This window comes from Ixodes scapularis, unplaced genomic scaffold, assembly GCF_016920785.2.
Source record: "Ixodes scapularis isolate PalLabHiFi unplaced genomic scaffold, ASM1692078v2 PGA_scaffold9__187_contigs__length_104089568, whole genome shotgun sequence".
Taxonomy (NCBI): Eukaryota; Metazoa; Arthropoda; class Arachnida; order Ixodida; family Ixodidae; genus Ixodes; species Ixodes scapularis.
Window position 1 is genome coordinate 91747480 of NW_024609884.1, and position 20023 is coordinate 91767502.

The window sequence follows — 20023 nt, forward strand, 5'->3', positions numbered from 1 at the left end:
AATTTGGTGTCCAAATAACAACTCTAGAATATGCTTGCCGGCTGGCTATGCTGAATAACACAGACTTTCGAACTGATAGCTGCCCGGAAATTTTTCTTTTGTAAAGCTATACATTCAGGCTCGTATCGTTCACTGAAGATCAAGCTACAAGTGTCTCAGCAGATCTAATAATGCGAAATCCCCGAATCGCAATGCAACAAGAACAAAAAGAAACAAAGAAATTTCCTTACCTTTTGTCGTGACTTGCTCCCATGACCGTTTTTTCTCCATCCTTCGCGGCTGGCGCAGCTGGATGGATGGATGGATGGTAATGGATATACCCGTTGTAACGGGCGGCAGCTTGCGCCACCTAGCCTAACATTTCGTCATTCCTTTGTTATAACTTTGTTATAACAGAACCCCCCCCCCTCTCTTTTAAATTGAATTTATTGCCCATTTTTATCTGTATTTTTTTTTTATCCTTCCCTAGATCTCTTCCACCATTCTTCCAATCTCCTCTTAGTCACCGCAATTATTTCCCTATCCATTCGTCCATCCATGCCCGGAAAACCCAGTGCCCCTCCAAAACCGTAGTCATCCCCCCCAAGAGGGTGGGACGAAGCCCCGTGCACCTTAAAATTACATGTTCTACAGTTTCCCTTTTGCGGTTGCATACGTCGCAGAGAGTGTCTACTTCTTGGAATTCAGACCTATATACGTTTTCGTTCGTAGTACCCCCGTTCTAGCTTCAAACAACTAAGAGCTCCCCACTGAATTACCATACAGCTGTTCCTTCTTTATTTCTTGTTTTTGTGCCCTGTATATTGTTAAAGCTGATTTCCCTTGCATTCTCTCTTCCCACAATTTCCTCTCTATTTCTTTTACTCCCTTTTCTACTGGTATGTTCTGATCGGCTCCATGTCGTTGACTGTATTTAAATCTCAGCTTGCGGGTTCGGTTTGTCCACTTAGTGTTTAGACTTTTCATATATAGATACTTGTACACTTTCGCTGCTCACCGTGTATCTTCAATTTCAGCTAGTCTTTGTTCAAATGATACTTTACTGATCGCTTCTCTACTCTCGAAAGATGCCCAACCCATATCCCCCTGTACTCCCTCATTTTGTGTATTCCCATGTGCACCCAATGCCAACCTACCCACACTCCTTTGCTGTATCTCTAAACCTGCCTGGATTTCTGACCTCATGCACAATACCGCATTCCCAAATGACAGTCCTGGCACCATGACTCCCTTCCATACACCCCTAACGACTTCATATCTATTATAGTTCCATAGTGCCCTGTGTTTCATGATAGCCGAATCTCGTTTCCCCTTCTTTATTTCAATATCTTCATGGTATTTTAAATACAGTCTTCCTTCACTTAACCATGCTCCCATATATTTGTACTTTTCTACGTGTTCTATCAGTGTGTCCTGTATCTCCAGGGACTCCCCCTTCTCGTCGTTGAAAACGATTATACCAGACTTGTCCCTACAAAATTTTAGTCCTAAATTGTGCTCTTCCCTGCTGCGAATCCTAATCAGTTGATGTATTGTCTCATGACTTTCTGGCGAGTCAAAAATTGCCCAGTGTGCACAGACGCCGCTGACGATGCCCACCACTTCTAGCAACACAAATGTTTTCCTTTCGTTTTTATTTTTTTAACCCTTTAAGGCAAAGTGTATCTTCAGGATACACTCAATATAATAATAGTTTTTTGGGGAGACCCAAAACAATACCGAGGCGAAATGTTCAACGTATCTTAGGAGATGTATTTTCTGGTTTCGGTGTCGAGGTCTCGAATTTTCGCCGCGAGGGGTTCTCCAGATACTCCGTCGCTCCGTCGGCTCCGATGTGCATGGCGGCGCCCAGGACGCGCATCGTGCACGCCGTGCTACGCACTTCGACCTGCTGTTACAAAGGTAAGCAGCACTTTGCTCTGAAATATTTTAATTTGCATTTTTAGAAGTTCTGGATTCCCTAGGGCAGACGTATTTTACCCTGAAATGTATGAAAGTCGCGGCAAAAAGTAAAGAGTAGATATGCGTATCGTGTAAGAGAGGACGTCGCATAGTAGCTCTGTGATTTCAGTGGTGTACGCTCCCGTGCTTAGATTTGACAGTGTTTCGGTAGTTTTAAGCCGATAAATGTTTAGCCAGGTAAGTAGATTGGGCGATAGTTTAGGGGCAGGCGTTCACTCTGAATTTTACATACCTATGCACGAGGAATCAGCTGTAATTGTCGGAAGAAAGCTTCCTGTTTGGTGTGGTTTAGTTCATCCCTGTGTTGACCCGTTTACTGATGAGTAAAGCTATACGCACTCCGTAGTGCACTTCGGCGGGAAATGGCTATACGCGCTACGCGAAACTCGTATAAAACGAAAGTGTCCACGCATGTTACGTGTAACTGCGATATGTAAATAAACTTGTTTTTGTTGGAAAAGAAATGTGGCATAGGGGGCATAGTGGTAAGGTGTCGGCTTCATACGCAAGTGGACGCGGGTTCCATCCGCGGAGGGCCTAACTAAATGGTATGGGACTCCCTTTCCGGAGGTGCGATCGGAGACAGCGGGGCTTGGGTTGCCGGCTGGACACTGAGAAGTAGCGTGTGCTGGTTAAGTTTTGTAATTTGCAGCCGCATACCTCGCCGCGAAGCGGCGTGAACGCAGGCGGGAAGCTGTGTTAACGAGCTCCCCAGTGATAAATGCGCCGTTCGAAAAGGGTGACGAAAATGGCATGAGCTCTCCGCGTAGTGCGTATAGCCATTTCCGACCGACGTGCATTACGTGGTTCGTAAAGCTTTACTCTTACTGATAGAATTTGACCCGTGCTCTTTTCTTTCAAGTTTCGTATTCTACTGCTGCCCGATGGAAATTCTATCAGGATCTTTCTACCAGACACGAAGTCACGATCGTCCCTGTTTAGTTTGTGATTCCGGAAAGTGGAACAGTGTCCGATGCGGGATCTGGTGATAGTGGAGTGAGTGACGGTGACGAGGAGAACTTGCCAACGAAGGGCCTAACAACACAACTTCCAAGCGATAACGAAATTGAAGGCGGAACGCCCGCCTTTCCAGTTCTGTCAACATCAAGAAAGAAACAAAAGTCACCGCCGCAAGTTTTCGGCTGGCGAAAGGAAGACCGGTGTTTTGTGGAGCCTGCGGAACCCGTGTTTACGGCCTCTGATGATGTAAAAAGCCCAGTGAAATATTTTCAATTTTCATTGATGAAAAGCTGCTGACGATGATTGTTGACGAGACAAACCTCTATTCTGTGCGTCAGGCTGGAGTGTATGGGTAAACTTTTGTTACAATGTGTCAGCATGCTTCCGCAAAGTACATATTATTCGAACTGAATTGTTGCATCGCCCCTTGAATTGAGGACCTTATAAAATCAAATGTGGTGTTTCAGCTCTATACATCTTATTTAATTTTACAAGAAAACACGTTTTCATTCAACTTTAGATGTATATCCGTAATGTATGCACACCAGAGGCACCCTGGTGTGCATATCAGACCAGATTAGTGTGCCGTAGTGTGCCCATTAGACTGGTCTGGTGTGGCGTAGTGTGCACGTCATGCCATTCTAGTGTGCTGTGGTGTGCACACCAGATCAGCCTAGTGTGTTTTAAAGTGCACATTAGACCACACTAGAATGGTGCAACCGGTCTGGTGGATTTGTTAATAGGGTTGTCTTCTCTCTTCCATATCTTAGTCAGCTGACTTGTGTTAGTTTGGTGTAGATGTTTTCAGATGCGCTTACCAGGAAGCCAATCGGATACCCAGAATTACGTAGGCAGGAAAATTGCTTAAAAAAATGCCGATTATTCTGGTGACCATATTTCTTTAAGGCCGATACAAGAGCACTGTAGGAAACACTGCGTTTTATAGTTTTTGAATGACGAGATACAAACAAAAGAAATCCTTTGCACGACCTTGGTTCATACTTCCAACATGTGTTTATATCTTCAAATTCGAGCGTGAGGTCGAGGAACATGATGGACCTGTTCACAGATATTTCATATGCTGTGTTTAGAGACGGACGATACTGCCCCCGGATATATGCTGAGTGCATGGCGGTGATATCGATAGCCTTTCCATTTTATGAGAAGGAGGCATGAAATGCTTGGGATAATGACAGAGAAGTTTACCGGTTGCCAAACCGACAAAAGACACCTGGCTTGCCCCTGCAAAGAGCCGAGAAATACTTTACACCATCTGTAGACCTGCAAAGGCCTATTTCTTAGTGTTGATTAAACCAGTGATATTGCCATTTTGGGTATTGTTTCATTTCCCCTGTGGTTTTAAGCATCCCGTTATTACTTTCTGTATTATGACTGTACATCACTCAGGTGTGTCTCTTGATGTTAGTATTGGGATTTGTGTAAGTTAGATCTCTCAAGATATTGCAGGTTTCTCTCTCCCTTACTTTTTGTCACGGTGCCTATTTAAGCACTTTTTGGAAAATAAAATTTTCAGCTGTCGTTGAGACCTTTCGGTGTATGTGTCCTTTTTGACGTAGAGTATCAGGGTTTATGTTATGTTGCACAACTAGTTTATTTTTGCAGGTGATTTATTTTTTAGAATGCAAAACCGTAACTTGAAAAAGTAAAATGATATGAAAACATGGGTTGCAATATTTCATTCACGAGAGTAAAAATTAACACTGACCAGCATAGCACAACGTAAACACTTAAACATTCTTAAATTACATGTTATGTCAAACACTGATCTCTTATTTGAACATGTTTTGCAGCACACTACCTCTAGGTTGTATTTCGTAACATATCGATTAATATGCACGAGGCCTGCCATATTTAGGACAAGATTAAATGCGGCTAGACCATAATGTATATACAAAAAAGACATGGCGAAGTTTGCTACTGAGGTATTCCAGACAAGATGACAGTAGTTGCTGTTGCAAGTTAGGACTACACTGTAGGTCTCAATAAAGGTGAGCGCGCAGGCGAGCTCGTGAAAAGTGGACATACCTTGACCTGAGACAGGGGAGGAAAAGAAACGCACGTTTCCGAATACACAGCTGTTTTTGGATACGCTGTGCGTTGACTGTCCCTTTTACGTATCTTGTTTCTTCCCTGTCTCAGGTTAAGTCATATCAACCGAATGTATCTTGGGTTCAACAGAGCAACCAGGCGTCTTTGTCCAGGTCGTCTGCTTGCTTCCGCACGTTCATTACACCCTGGGACCGTAAAACGCTGGTAACGGGAGCTCTTTATGTGCAGCGGTCAAGCGCGCGATTCTGGCTTGCTCCGACATGTTGCTTTAAAGAAGGGGCGTATCGCGCATTGGCATTCCTTGTAATGTTGAAACAACTTTCTCTCCAATTAACTCTTAAATGTATTGCAAAAGGACACAAAAACTCGTTTTTTTTCAACAACGCACATTAGGTTTTTATTGTTTTTCAATACTTTTACCTGTACTAGAACAGATACGACGGCCAGCGACGCACAGGATTGGTTGCCGTACCTTCACTAAACGCCGAAACTGCTCGCCGTGTCGTAATAAATCCTACCTTTTATTCCGCGCGTAGGAGCGCCTCAGGGACTGCGTAGCTCCTTCCGCTCGCCGGGGGTTGGCTTTGGACGTCGTTCAAACGGGTGACAGGTGTCAAGTTTGCGATGACATAGCGGCGACAAAGTGGGCAGAGCCGCCACGTGAGTGTTGCTAGGATACGTTCCTCCTTTCTATTACATCACTTCCGTGTACCTTTTCTCAAATCTCAAGCCTAGGTATCCAGGTTTCGGAATGTCTCACTTAGGGTGGCTTTCATTTTGTTGAAGCTTGCGTGCCTCCTTGTCATTATCACCTTTCGTGAGGGTAGCATTTTCTCAGAAGCGACTGAGCCCAAAAGTCTCACAAACGACGGCTCCTCCATGACCGAGAATGACTAGCGTCTCAACCACAAACGTCTCCACAAGCTTGTCGAACCGTTCTTGAGAAACGTGAACTTGATGCATTTGGTCGATCCTCATCTGCTTCAGCAAGGGCGCCTCAGGACAGGGGGTTGTGGTCTCGGTTTTTCGTCTGCTTGAAAGCACCTCGAACTCTGATAGCTTCTGCGAATGAAAAAACTGGCGGAAACAAAAAAAAAAAAAAAAAGGACTAATGCGAAGCACCGTTGTTAATTTCTAGGTATGAGAGGTGTTGTACAGCGAAATATTAAGTAAAGAAACTGTATCACGAATTACTATAAGAAAACTGTCTAAATAAATCGAAAACATAAACAAATATGAAATAGCTATGTTTATATATAACTGCCATGATTGATTTGCCCTCCTTCTCAAATATACAAGTACAAAAAATTAAGCCTATTTCGAAGAGCTTTCGCTAGCTTACATTATTGAGCATTGTGAGATGTAGCTGTAAAACTGCGACTTACAAAACGATCCCGAAAGGAAGCTGCGCTCTTTTGACTAACCAAACTTAACCACGACATTTTAACGAAAGAAAAAAGGAAGTGACATTGAAAAATAACTTAGCTTAATGTGCTTTTTCCAAGTTACAGTTCGACGTCCTAGATGTGCTCAGTAGCTTGAGTTTCGGCATACAGAGTAGACATTTGAACAGCAAATTGTCTGACTTCGTTTCCCTCGGGTCAAACATAACACTTAGCCCGGGCCATGGTAACGGAGTTTTGGTGGCCGTTGCCATCTTGCACGAAAAGGGAATAGGAGATGGCAGTAAAAGGGGCTTTTATAACATGCGTTCCAAAGCGGCCTTCTTGGTTAGAGGCAGACGTTTCATGACAGAGACCACCTGTACTGTACACGGACTTCTCACAAACGACGCACCTCATAGCCACACCGGTTTTAGACCACGGTTCGGTTTAGGCTATACAAGCAACGAAAAGAGGACACCGATCGCTTGTTATAACCAATAATTATAACCAAAGATGATTATGGGTGTTTATAAACGAAGTATAGCGCCGGCCATATTTGGTTATAATTACATGCATACTCATAGTATCTTTACCCGTATTTATGGCCAAAAAAGGGTGTCGAGCGTTTATTAGCTTTTTAACCTAAGTTTCTTAATCACGGCCAAAACCCCCCTTTTTTTTTCTTTCACGCGGGCAGCAGCAAGGCAAGGGCGAAGCAGACGAAAACCGTCGCTATCACTGCTACGAATCTATCTTTCTAGAAGAATGGTACAGTAGCCTTCACACGCGACTAGGAACTGCGAGAAGAAAAAAGTGGGCGCAGCGCCCAGCAATAGATAGTTCGGTCTTTGAATGCCAGGGAGCTGGAACATACTTTCTTGTGGAAGACTACGGTATTTATGTCTGGCAAACTGCGATACAAATAAGGTGCCGTCCGTGGTGGTGACGCAGTCTTTCGTCTAATCTTTGAGGCACTATGGCAGAAAAGATGCCCAGAGGATTTAGTGGGAGGTGACCTTATGAACGGGAGTCGTTCTCCAGCGAGAGACCGCACCACGGCGGCAGGGATTCTAAAAGATGGTGACGTCTTTCTGGTGACGGTCGCCGTTCATTGCTGCGATAACGTTGCTACTTGTTAGATGGGCCAGCTTGTTTTTCTGGAATCGTCAGGATGTGTAAGAACCCCCCGCGAGGACAAGAACCAAAGAATGCGGGGTAGGGGATTGGGGGGAGGAGGCAGTGCGCTTCGAACACGGGACTCTTTGAGAGCGCGATTCGCACCACTGTAATGTAATCCTCAACAGGTTAGGCTGGTCCAGCTTTTTAGTCTGGCCTTGGCAGGATGTGTAAAGTACAGTGCACTCCAAACTTAACGCCGCTACAGGGTTTCCAAACATTGAGCTCGTGTCGGCTACTTACTGTTAATTCCGTCACCAAAACGTTCGGTATGCCTTCTCAGGAGAGGATAGAAATCGGGAACCCAAACATTCTAGACATAGTTCAATCGACCGCCACAGGGACTATCAGAAACGGCAAATTCCGTGGCGGCGTTAAGTTTGAGGCGCACTGTAGATCCTCGGACACGTGACGCTTCGCGAGCGCGATTCGGAGAATTGAACCTTGCCCATAGCACCTGCCTGGGAAGAAGAAACCGCTCTGAAAATAACGACCGGATGCACGCCATGTAACAGCCGCAAAATAGACCTCTTCATGTATTAAAAGTTAATCCGGTAAAATAAACGTTATTTTATTCCTTCATAAACCAGCGTCGCATTTCCAATTAACGACACGTCAGCACCCGACATCCGCTGACGCACTTGTTTTTGTTATATTATAATATGTTATAACAAAATAAACCTGTCAGATGGGCATGGAAAGGCTAAGTGGACGACAGCACAGATCGATTTCTTTAGAAAAAAGGAGTAATCGGCAGGACAAATCAACACTGTCACTCAGGCATGCCTCATAACGAGCCAGAAACGGCCACAACATATGCCACAACAAACTGTCTGCATCACGACCTACAGTAGGTCGTGGTCTGTTTGTCCCTCACTCTTAACTCTTGAATAGCGACTCCGTCCAAATCATGCTCAGCGAACAGCCAGTAGAGCTGCAGTTTTCGACGCACAGCCATAAGTCCCCGAACGTTAAGCGTAGCGGCACGAAGGAAACTTTCAAGAGTTACTGCCATCGAGCAAGTCAAATACTTCCAGCATAAATCTTACCTATTGGCGCTCCAGATAGGTAGCCGCTGCAGCCTCTACACGTTACTGGGACTTCGAGTCACCCCGGGGAAGCGACGTCGCGCTACCACGGCCGCTTGCCGGACGCGTATAGTTGCTTCCTCACACCCTAAAAAAAGTATGTACAGTCTCCGGCGATATGAAAGACCCACTGGGAGCGCGTGGCCGAGGCGGTGGCTGGCGGGGGCGCTGCAAGCGCTCCGGGCAATTCCATTCTGCTTCGAGGGGAGGACGCTCACTCGGGGCTCAGCTAAAGCGCGCGCTAATCAGTTTGTGCTGAGCCCCGAGTGAGCGTCCTCCCCTCGAAGCAGAATGGAATTGCCCGGAGCGCTCGCAGCGCCCCCGCCAGCCACCGCCTCGGCCACGCGCTCCCAGTGGGTCTTTCATATCGCCCGAGACTGTACGTCTACTTTCACGCAAAACACTCGAAAACCAATCAGCGCAACTTACGGAGGCAGCTCAGCGAATGACGATGCCGAAACATCTGTTTAGACCAAAAAACGCAGACTGAGTTGTGACATTAAGCAATGCAAGCGTGACGTTTGGCATTGCTTAATGTCACAACTCAGACTGCGTTTTTTGGTCTAAACACATGTTTCGCCATCGTCATTCGCTGACTGCCTCCTTAAGTTCCGCTGATTGGCTCTCCGAGAGTTGTGCATGAAAGTAGACGCACAGACGTTTTTTTAGAGTGCACGGACTAAAACCAAGGGCGAATCCGGGGCCTCTGATTGGCCTTTTCTAAGGTACGTCACAAATGCGCGCGTCGCGGGTGGGTGAAACCCGCACCAGTGCTTCACGCGTACACAGATGCCGCCTCAAGAGATTTTCTTACTGGCTGACTGCTTGCTTGGCTAGGCTTGAGACCTAATCGGGAACCGACGCCGCCATCTTCGTGTTTTGCTTCTACACGGAAATTTGGCCCAATATGCTTTTAACGCTCCACCACGCGGTGGGGTTTGAATTCACCACCAAATTATCGTCAGCTTTGCTTTCGGAAACTGTTGCCGAGAAGCGGGATGAACGAGGGGGGTCGGGTGGGTTAACCCGACCCCAGTAATGCACCCTGCCGTTCCCCACTGAACCGCCAGAAAAAGGTGACCCCGCCGCCGTCTTCGGTGAGAACCGTCTTGTTATATCAAACAACAAACAACGAACGCGAAAGGGTAATTGTCCTCTCCTGCTAGCGAAAGACCGGGACGTTCAAATAGGCCAATCAGGGCCCTGGATGTGCTTCATTGTTTTACTCGATGAGCAAACGGCAATACGCTTCCCGGGCATGCCCTCTTACCCGCCGCCGCAAGGCGCCGACGCTTCGGCTGCTCGAGAGGCTCGTTGAGATTCTCTGACTATACTCGCTAAAGCGTTACTTGGCAGTCTTGCCCTCGATGTGCATTTCGCTCACGTTGTCCTCAACCAGTGCGCTGTTCTCGTCGTTCGAGGCCGATGCCTCCTGCGCTGTCACCTTCTCGTCGTGCAGCTTCGACGGCGCGAAGCTCTCCGACATTGGGGCCGCTGTGAAGGCCTGGTCATGTTGACTTCTTGGCATCCTTCTGGTCTCGACGCCTGCTGCTGGAGTGTCCCGTGTTGGGATCACTGGTGTCAACGGCGTCACAGACTCCTCCGCTTCTCCTTGCCCATGAGGTGGTTCGTGCTCTCGTCTTCAAGAACGTGACTGGCGGCGGCTCGTGCATAAGACCGCATACAGTCCCGGGTCTCGTGCCCAAACGCACGACTCTTTTCACACCTGGGCGCCTTGTAATCACGTCGTGTGTGACCCGCGCTTGCATCGGAGGCACACCGGCGCTCGCCCGGTTGTGACGACAAGCACGGTGCCGCTTTGGAAACGGAGCTGGTGAGGCAGAGACTCCGCCGTCATGTTGACCCGAAGAACCAACCGAACGAGGGCGGTCGTTGAATCTACGTCCGTGAGGCGCTGGACCCGCCAGTGCTCACAAGAGGCACCTTTCATTTGCCAAAAAGTTCGAAGCCAGGCGGATGGCTTCGACTGGCACGTCAAAAGCCACCTATTGATCCCTGACCTTCAGCTTCCGCTCTTTCGGGCCGATGTCAAGACAGAGACGGTCTTTCACCTGTAGCTAGGTTTCCTGCCTTCACGGACTTCTCTTTGGCCGCCGCAGCCAGACGTGCCCCATTTCGAACGCGCCTAGGCTTGCAACGTCATCCCAGATACCCGCCTGCAGTAGAGGCCCAATTGAAATCTTCAACGCGTACGGTACGGTCGTTTCCGAGGGTAGATGTGCAGCACGAAGCTGCACATCGCCGCTTCGTCTGATAGGAAAGTTGTCAGGATGACAGCTTAGTCAGTAGGCAGATCGCCCCGAACGACTTCACTGCGGCTGAGCGCCGCAACTATCGCACTCGCTGAAAAGCAAACCATCGCGCGGCCGTCCACTATCGTGTCAGGAGTTCGAATCCCGAGCCACCGAGGTGACCGACCGCGATTCAAATGTGTTATCAATGACCATCACTGACACTCTGCCGTCTTTCCCCGCTCTTTTGGAATTTTTGTTTAAAAACTAGTCACGCACCTGACGTTTGTGGGCTCGTTAGACCTTGTATACGCGCGATTCCATCAAGCCACGCTTCAGTCGTGCTCAAGGAAGTCACAAAACACAGCAAGTGCAATGAAACAGTTAACTAACTCACATTCCGTCGCCCCAAGTCCCGTTGTCCTCTGATGGCGGCTGCAGTTGAACGGCTCTCTCCATGGCGACTTCTATCAAGACCCTCTACTAAATACTACCCATGAGTCAAAACTCTCTCTACTCAAGACCTACGATGAAACCTCCCGATAAGGACCCCATTAAGACTGTCCCTCACAAACTCCTTACTCGAGACCCCAACTGAAGACCGACAAATCAAGACTGTTCAGACCCCTGCCTACTATCTCCTTATATAGCTAGCCCGACCCCTTTGTCTTCAACCCCTCTCACTCCCACCGAGAATATTATGTTCAAATAAGGCCACAGGCATGCGCCACAGCGCCTGTCTGGCGAGAAATTCCGGCTCGGTAGTGCAACGATAACCTCAACGGACGTTAGCCGGTAGAGAAGCGGGGCATGCCATCCTCGGCGCCGTTTACGTGACGGGGGTCAATGGACCCCCGACTGGCGGGGAATGTTGACTTTGGCACTGGTAGAGTGAACTAGAGGAGGGGTAGTGAGATCAGGCGCCGACGCACGCAATGTATTGCTGTGAAGCGGCGAGCTTGGAAAGGTCCCGGATGCATGCGGTGGCAGTGCGGTAGCACAGGCTGAAAGATCCGAGCGTTCCGAAGGCATTCGGGAAACAGGTTTGGCCTGGCGGTTTGGCAGCGGGAACTGTCTCCCGTTCAGATTTTTGACCCTTGTTTCATGTCGCTTATGTTCAGTGAAGTGGAATGCCGAATCGACTACGACGACGAGGACGACGACGACAACGGCAGTAGCGCAGCAAATGGAGTACGAAGCAGGGAGAAAGAAGAAGGTGCCGAGGAGATCCGGCGCGTTTGTCTTAGGCTCCCGATATTAGGCCTAGCACCTTGAAAGTCGGGGGGCGGGGGCGGGGGCGGGGGCGGTTGTCGAAAGACAATGATGCCGGCTCCTCCGTAAAACCAGGAAGAAGCGGCCAAGACTTATAGCCCTAATGACCAGCAGTTAGAAGCCATGGACACAAGAAACCTCGCCGGGCAAAACGCCGGACCCGCCGCTGTCACGGCGGGACCGGCAAGTTCGACCCCAACGAAACCCTTGCTAGACATGACATCGAGCTGCCCACTGTATTCCATTTTGGTGAGCAAGCCACTTCTTCCCAAGAGAACTCAGCACCGACTGTTGAGTAGGCTCTACGAACTTTACTTTCGAGCATTTGGAAGGAGAGTCTCGTAGACAATTCCAAAAGCATTTTAGGAGAGACTCACAACATCGTTCCTGTTGCCGGAAAGCAGCAGAAGAAGAAATCGAAAGCCAAAAAGGCCAACTAGAAGGCCTCAACCGACCCTACACACACCCCTACAGGCACTACGTCAGATATTCCTCCGCCAAGTCAGCACCACGACACGACGGGGGAAGGACGTCACAGCCAAGAGCTGCAGCTGTGGGAGCAGAAGGGCCCTTGCTGCAAGAAAACGGGGACCCTTCGGTCACCGTAACAAACAAGAAAAAATGCAAACGGGCGTGGGGGAACCCGTATGCGCAAGCAATAACGGGGTGTGTCACCAAGCGCCAAAAGCGTCGGCCAATCGAGTATAAGATCCGCCTGACAAGATCACGTACTTCGATCAAGCCGCCCATTCCAAGACTCAAAGTGCTTCTAAACATCACAGAAGCACCAACGATATACACCATGTACCTGATAAAAAGGGCCAATACCACATCGGTCAGGACTGACTCGGAGGCATTGGCGGCCGTCCTAGAGAAGATCATCGAGGTGAACATCGAGGACTAGAAAATACCCGCTCAAGTCTTTCGCACTTACAGCGCAACCAATTGCAAGGGGTAATTTACGACATTCACACCCTACAAGACGATCTCCAAGACGAGGTACTCAACCTTGAACTGGAATCAGAGAAGGTGCACATGGTGGCCGCCCGACGTCTGGGCAAGACAAACACGGCAATGTTAACCTTCGATGGAGACATGCCCCCGCGATCTGTCTCGTACGGAAGGCGGTACATGCAGGTGTTACCGTATATGCCAAAAGCAGTGACCTGCGCTAACTAACACCGCTTGGGGCATAAGCATGACATTTGCCCGACTGCTACGGTCTGCGCAACATGGGGCAACAAGCATAGCGACAACCAGGGTCGCTAAACTCGTCAACAAAAATATTCTTTGTGTTATGACATAGTGGGGGGAGGAGTCAAAAGATTGCTGCGAAGTTTTCTTTTCTCACAAACCCGCAGATCCGTCTGTCTTCGTGACGTTTTTCGTTTAAGGGACGAAATATCCCTACGCCTCCCTAGGCACCGAACAAGAGCAGCACTAGAGAGCGCGCGGAGACGACCGTGGCTCATACGTGTGACGTCACAACAAAGATTATCAGCTGCGACCGTCATGTTTGATGGTCTCCAAAAAGCACGATGGATGCTTGGGAATTGCATTTTAAAATCAACACCGTCAAAGTTGATAGTCTGGAATCGCTCTTATTTCCGCCGATAAAGCAGAATTTACTAAAAAGCGTCCCTGCCGTTCTTTGATTTATCCTGGCCTTTCCGTCCTTGGACGGAAAGGCCAGGATAAATCAAACATGTTCCTGTTGTATACCGGTGTGATTTACGTCTTGCAGTTTACCGTGTCAATAAATTTTTCTTTAACCCTTTCGAATCTGGCCAAAGTGTGGCCCGACGTGGCTAGGTCACAACCAGCCGACTACCGTTGTCCACTTTCGGGCGAATTTCGCCTCCGGGCAGTTGTCCCTTCATCGGCGGGATAAAATCATTTTATGGTAGACATTCGAAGATCAGTCAGTTTGGGATTAAGTATGTTTATCAACGGAAACAAGGAAATAAATGTAATGTCAGGTTGTCAATATTGGCGGTGAAGCTTCAAGAACGCAAGGACACTAAACTTGACATCGTCGTTTTGAACACGCACCATCAAATTTGTCGTTCACAACTGATAATCCTGACTCCATCGTCAAAGGTATCAACTATAAAATGATGTCACTGAACGCGCACGCACACTATATACGTGCCCTGGCACGAGTCTTTCGCTTGAAAGTCTGTCATGGCCACTCTTGAGTTCATGGAACGCGAGCCGTTTTAATTCCAGAATCTCTTGAACCGTTATTTCGAAAATTGCAGGCTGTGCTGTTCTTCGTCATTGCTTATTGGAACACCTCTAAGCAGGGTCGTCGAAACAGGAGGATGGGGAAGGGGGGGGGGGATTTAGCCCCCCCCCCTCCCCCAGTTGCGTCAAAAGAGGGGGCAAGGGGCATAAGGGTGGAAGGGGGGGGGGAGTATCGCCCCATGCAGCCCCGAACCACTATAGCATTTCAGAGAGTTATAATAAAATATTAGGGGAAAGGAATATCCCCCTTTTTCACCACCATCACCTCCTCTATCTTTCTCTCTCTCCCGAACAATTTCTACGGCCCTTCTTGAGACTCCTATTTGTTTGTGTGTGTTGGTCGTACCTTAATTCTTTCTTTAGAGCGCAGCTCTTTGGCGCCCGTTTCCGGGTTTCGCGGCGTGGGCGTCGCCGTCGGCGTAACCGGCCCGCTAAATTTAGCGCGAAATTGACGTCACATGACCTCAACACCAATTCAATTCCCAGCTACGTGACTTCAACGCCAATTCACTTCTCCGCTAGATTGTCATGTGATGTCCTTTTCCCTGCTAAATTTAGCGGAGGAACTGAATGGGGGGAGGAGGGGAGGAGAGGAAGAGGGGGGAGGACGAGGGGCATACCCTCCTCTCCGTACCCTCCCTTATTCCTCCTCAAGAGTTGAGCTCTAATTTCGCATTACAAAGATTTGTAAAAGTCTTTAATTTTTTTTATTTCCCTTTCTTCGGCTTTTTTTTTTGTTATCCCCCGTTTCCCCTCATCTCTCAGACATTACCGACGTCTCTACAAACCGCCTGTGGGTGACCCCGGTGGCGTTGTTGACAGTGGCGGAAGATGAGCTCTATAAAGCCGCCCGCGTACACCGCGCACGGCTCCACAACATCACAAAGTTCAATCTTCGCTTCAATTCCGAAGCGAAGATTTTGGCCTCAAATAACTCCTTCCCAAAGTTGTGAAACGTCACTTTGTCGTCACCAATAACTTCCACAAACGACGATCTTGCGACGAGAAAGTTCAGAGTATTTACCGGCCGCCTAGGTACAATCTAGGCATCATTGACTCTAACGCGGCGTAGGGATGTAGGGACACTCGGGCGAGACGTCATCAGTGCAGCCGTTCAATCGGCTGGCACCACGGTATTGCTCGCACGCGCTTCGATGGAGCTCGCTACGACTTTGTGTCTTACATTCTCGCCGGAATTTGAGCACGGAGAGAGCTTGGATGATTGACACCTCGCTCAGCTTGACGTCAGCGTCGCGAGAGTCCAATTAGCGCGTTCCGCAACTTTCGGACACAAAGTTGTGCTCGACGAGTTTAGCTACCCCGGTGGGATGCCTAACTCCGAACGCCCTGCTCTGCCAAGGGTGTAACAAGGCTGGGCACATAGGCAGAAACCGTGTCTGCCCCACATGGCAAGAGACCAACAAACGGATGAGAGAACAAGTCAAGAGTGATAAGGAACAGCACAAGCTGCAGCAAAAGCGGGAGGTTGCTACCAGGGAGATCAGGATCCCGGTCCCGCCGGGCGCCTCACAACTGTGGGCTGACAGGCTCCGAAAGGGACTCGACCCGGCAGCACCCCAGCAGAACACCTACGCCTTCCTGAAAGCAGAATTGGATAGGCTGAAAGCCACGGTTCAGAGGCTGCAAGAAGAAAACAGACAATACAAAGCTTCCTTCAACCAATGGAAGACACTCGCCAGCAACGTATGCATCATAAAAGCATAATCAAGGTGCTTCAGTGGAATTGTCGAGGGCTTCGCAGTCGGGTGACGGAGCTCAGAGCAAGATTCCAAGACAAACCCGAAGAGACGCCCGACGTTTTCTTTGTGCAGGAAGCCAACGCACACGACATTAATCTTCGAGGTTTCATTCTCTACTCAAGCCCATCGGTCTCCAATAATCGTCCGGGACAAAGCGCCGACCCTCCGGGGAAAGCCTTGGTCTACACTAAAGAGGACTGGGATCAGCACCAGGTTGAGCTGACAAAGTACTGCAATGACCACCAGGAAATAGTGCCAGTTCGCACCACGGTCCAGTGGCAAGTGAACGTCATCTTCACATCAGTCTACCACCGACCAGTAAGAGGCAAGAAACACGACTACGATCACGGATGGTTAGGCCATTTACACAATCTCTACCCAAAGGAGCAAAAACCTTACGGAGGTGACTTTAATCTTCAGCACCATCTATGGGGTTACGACACAAACACAAAGGGAGCGGAGCACCTGCTCGGTGAGGTGCAGGCGCATCGGACCCGACTAGTGAACAAATCAGGAGGACGAATGGGGGACGTCAGGCAGAAAGACATTTACCCTGATCTCACGTGGACTTCGAGCCCTTACACCTAACATTAAAAGTGGAAGCGAGTCAGGGACCTCCGGGGCAGCGACTATTGGCCACTCTAGTTTGAGTTCTCACCAACTCGGAAGATTAAAAGCAGCAGCAAGAAAAAGGTCGTGAAAACGGTTCACTGGGAGAAGTTTCGACAAACGCTACAAGCGGATAAGTTTACAGGGTACAGCTTTGAGAGTCTGCTCAGCGACGCCTTGAAACAAACAACCACCGAGACGAAAGTTGAAGATGCGCCAACTCCCGACATGCACCTCCTACGAATATGGGCCAAGCGACTCCTAGCGGTTCAGCGGTACAGCAATGGACGCAAGACCCCGCAAGCCCGGCGAACAATCACGCCAGCCACGGTAGAAGCCAAGCAGTACGCTAAGAAACTCGGCACCAATAGGTGGATAGTCTTCAGCTTCTCGCTAACCGAGAAGACTTCGGTGAAGCGACTTTGGCCGGGAAGTCGAGCCATGCTCGGGAAGAAAAAGAGCAAGAAGGACACCAGCATATTGGCACTAAAAATGAATGAGACAGAGCAGCTCGCTCACTTGGCCGGAGATTTTTTCTTCCCTCAACCGCCATGTAAGGATGATCAGGGGCTCGGAAATGGGAATCGGTGGCCGAGTGGGCTAGCGCACACCAGCTCGGAGCACGTGGAGTGAAAGCTCGCGCTGCAGAGCCCAGAAATCCTGGGCTCAATCCCCGCCCCTGCCCGTTTCGATCTGGATGAGCATCGTACCGGCGTGCGGTCGTGTAACACTACTGCGTGGTGCACGTTAAAGACCCCAGGCTAGTGGTTGTACTGCACTGGATAAATTGCTCATCTACACCGAGTGACTCGTCGCAACGTTGAAATGACTGTCCAACTATACGCTGTATAAAAATCCACACAACCCCTCAATTATTATAGGAGCTCGGAAATCCGTACACCAGAGAGATCCTAGCACCGGACGAACGCATGAACCGGCCTTTCGCTCTGGTGACCTCGATTAGGCGCTCCACAAGGGGAAATCCTGCTCAGCTCCCGGCTCGGATAAAGTCACAATGACTACGCTCAAGAACCTCCCCGAAAACACCGAGCTCCAACTGCTAAATTGGACTAACCTCATTTACCGGGTGAAACAAGGAGACGGTAGGCTCTTTAAATCGACCGGAAAATTCGGTTTCTTAACCTATCGCGCTACGACTTTGCGCAGCGTCGCCCACAGATGGTGCAATTTTTTTTGTAAAATTTGCAAAGAGCGAACTTACCTTTGGAAAAAGTAAAGAAACAAAAAGGCTTAGCTCCTATGGAAACGCAGCGACGGCACCGGTCTGCAATCAACACGGCGCCGTTTTGCACGGTAGACAAGAGATGGCGCAACGAACGCCGCCAACGAATGAGCATACGGCGCCGAGAGCCAGCGTTTTTAGCAGACGACCTTTTCGAATCAAAAGCGGCGCGCGTTCCGCAAACGGCGACAGTTGCAGAAACAAAAACAGGCGCGGTAACAACAAGCAACTGCAGTTCCTTGTCTGCTAAAAACGCCGGTTCTCGGCGTAGTCTGCTCGTTCGTTGGCGGCAGTTGGCGTCGCGACCGCTTGCGCCATCTCTTGTCTACCGTGCGAAACGGCGTCGTGTTGATTGCAGGCCGGTGGCGTCGCTGCGTTTCCATAGGAGCTAAGCCTTTTTATTTCTTTACTTTTCCCTCAGGTAAGTTCGCTCTTTGCAAATTTTACGAAAAAAATGCACCATCTGTGGGCAACGCTGCACAAAGTCGTAGCGCGATAGGTTAAGAAACCGAATTTTCCGGTCGATTTAAAGAGCCTACCGTCTCCTTGTTTCACCCGGTAGATCACCGGCAAGCTGCCTGAGCAGTGGAAACACTGTTTGGTCATTCCAATTCCGAATCCCGGCAGGGACAAGGGATCCCTAAACAATTATCGGCCCATTTCTCTCACATCATACATGTGCAAAGTCATGGAGCGGATGGTATTTGAGCAAATCGACTGGCATCTCGAAACTACGGGGGCCTTTCATCCAGCTCAGACCGGGATCAGGCCCCGCCTGGGAACCCAAGAAAGGCTGGCCCTGATATCGTCCAGCGTCTTTCTCAACGTGCACAAATCTAAATTTCGGACCATCGTGGCCATCGACATGAAAAAAGCGTTCGATTCGGTGCCCCACTCGACGATCACCAAGGACGCCAGCCGGCTTAACATTACCGGCAGGACCCTCAACTTCTTTAAGAGTTTCCTGGAAGGAACGACATTCTCGGTACGCTGCAGCAGGCACAATAGCGTGCCAAGAGCGAACAACCTGGGTGTCCCACAAGGCTCGGTCCTGTCGCCTATGCTGTTTAATCTGGCGATTGTGGCGCTACCACACGAACTCAGTAAGATCTCTGGCCTAGAATACACCATATACGAGGGTGATGTATCGATCTGGGCTTATGGGGAAGATCTCGAAAAGCAAAAAGATATACTACAATCTTGCCTAGATACAATCGAGGCTCATCTGACCCGTGTGGAGATGCTGGCGGCACCAGACAAGACGAACAACACGGTCGTACGCAGCCCGAGAATTCGAGTAAAGGAAGACTATGCAGCGAAACTGAACCTGGTCCTGGCGGGGGGAAACGAATCCAGCCGTCCCCTTCGGTAAGGATCCTGAGGATCCGCATCGAGGAGAACGGCATAGGAGACGTTTGGCTTCGCGACACACTCAAACAGTGCAACTCGGTGCTCAGCATGATCAGACGGATCTGCAATGCACGCGGAGGAGCGACACAAGACATTGCCAAAAAATGGTCAAGCCTCGCGTAGTATCCCGGGTATGCTACGGAGCACGCAACTATTGGCTCACAGCAAGACAATGGAAATGTCTCGAAGCTTTGAACAACCACGCTATGAGGGTCATCACTGGACTGCCCCGTTCCACTCCCCTCGTCAAACTGAGGCGGTACGCGCAGTTGAACAAACTGTACGACGTCGTGAAAGCAAAAAGGAACGCTCACGACGAACTAGAGCCCTGCACGGGCCGGATTTTCTAGGCCCGGCCCGACCCGGCCCGCCAGAGGCACGGCCCGGGCCCGGCCCGAGCCCGACAGAATATTTAATTTATAGGCCCGCCCCGACCCGGCCCGGAAGAGACATAGCCCGGGCCCGGCCCGGGCCCGGCAGAATTTTCAGACAGAAGTTCGAGCCCGGCCCGAGCCCGACAAAAATGTTTTAAATATAAGCCTGAGTCCGGCCCGAGCCCTACAGTTTATATTCATGAGCCCAAAAAACT

At 49.4% G+C, this 20023-nt stretch overlaps 1 pseudogene; it reads right to left on the reverse strand.

Moving 5' to 3' along the window:
* Nucleotides 1-10127, reverse strand: part of LOC121047997 — a 164793-nt pseudogene extending 154666 nt beyond the window's left edge.
* Between the last annotated feature and the right edge of the window lie 9896 nt (nucleotides 10128-20023).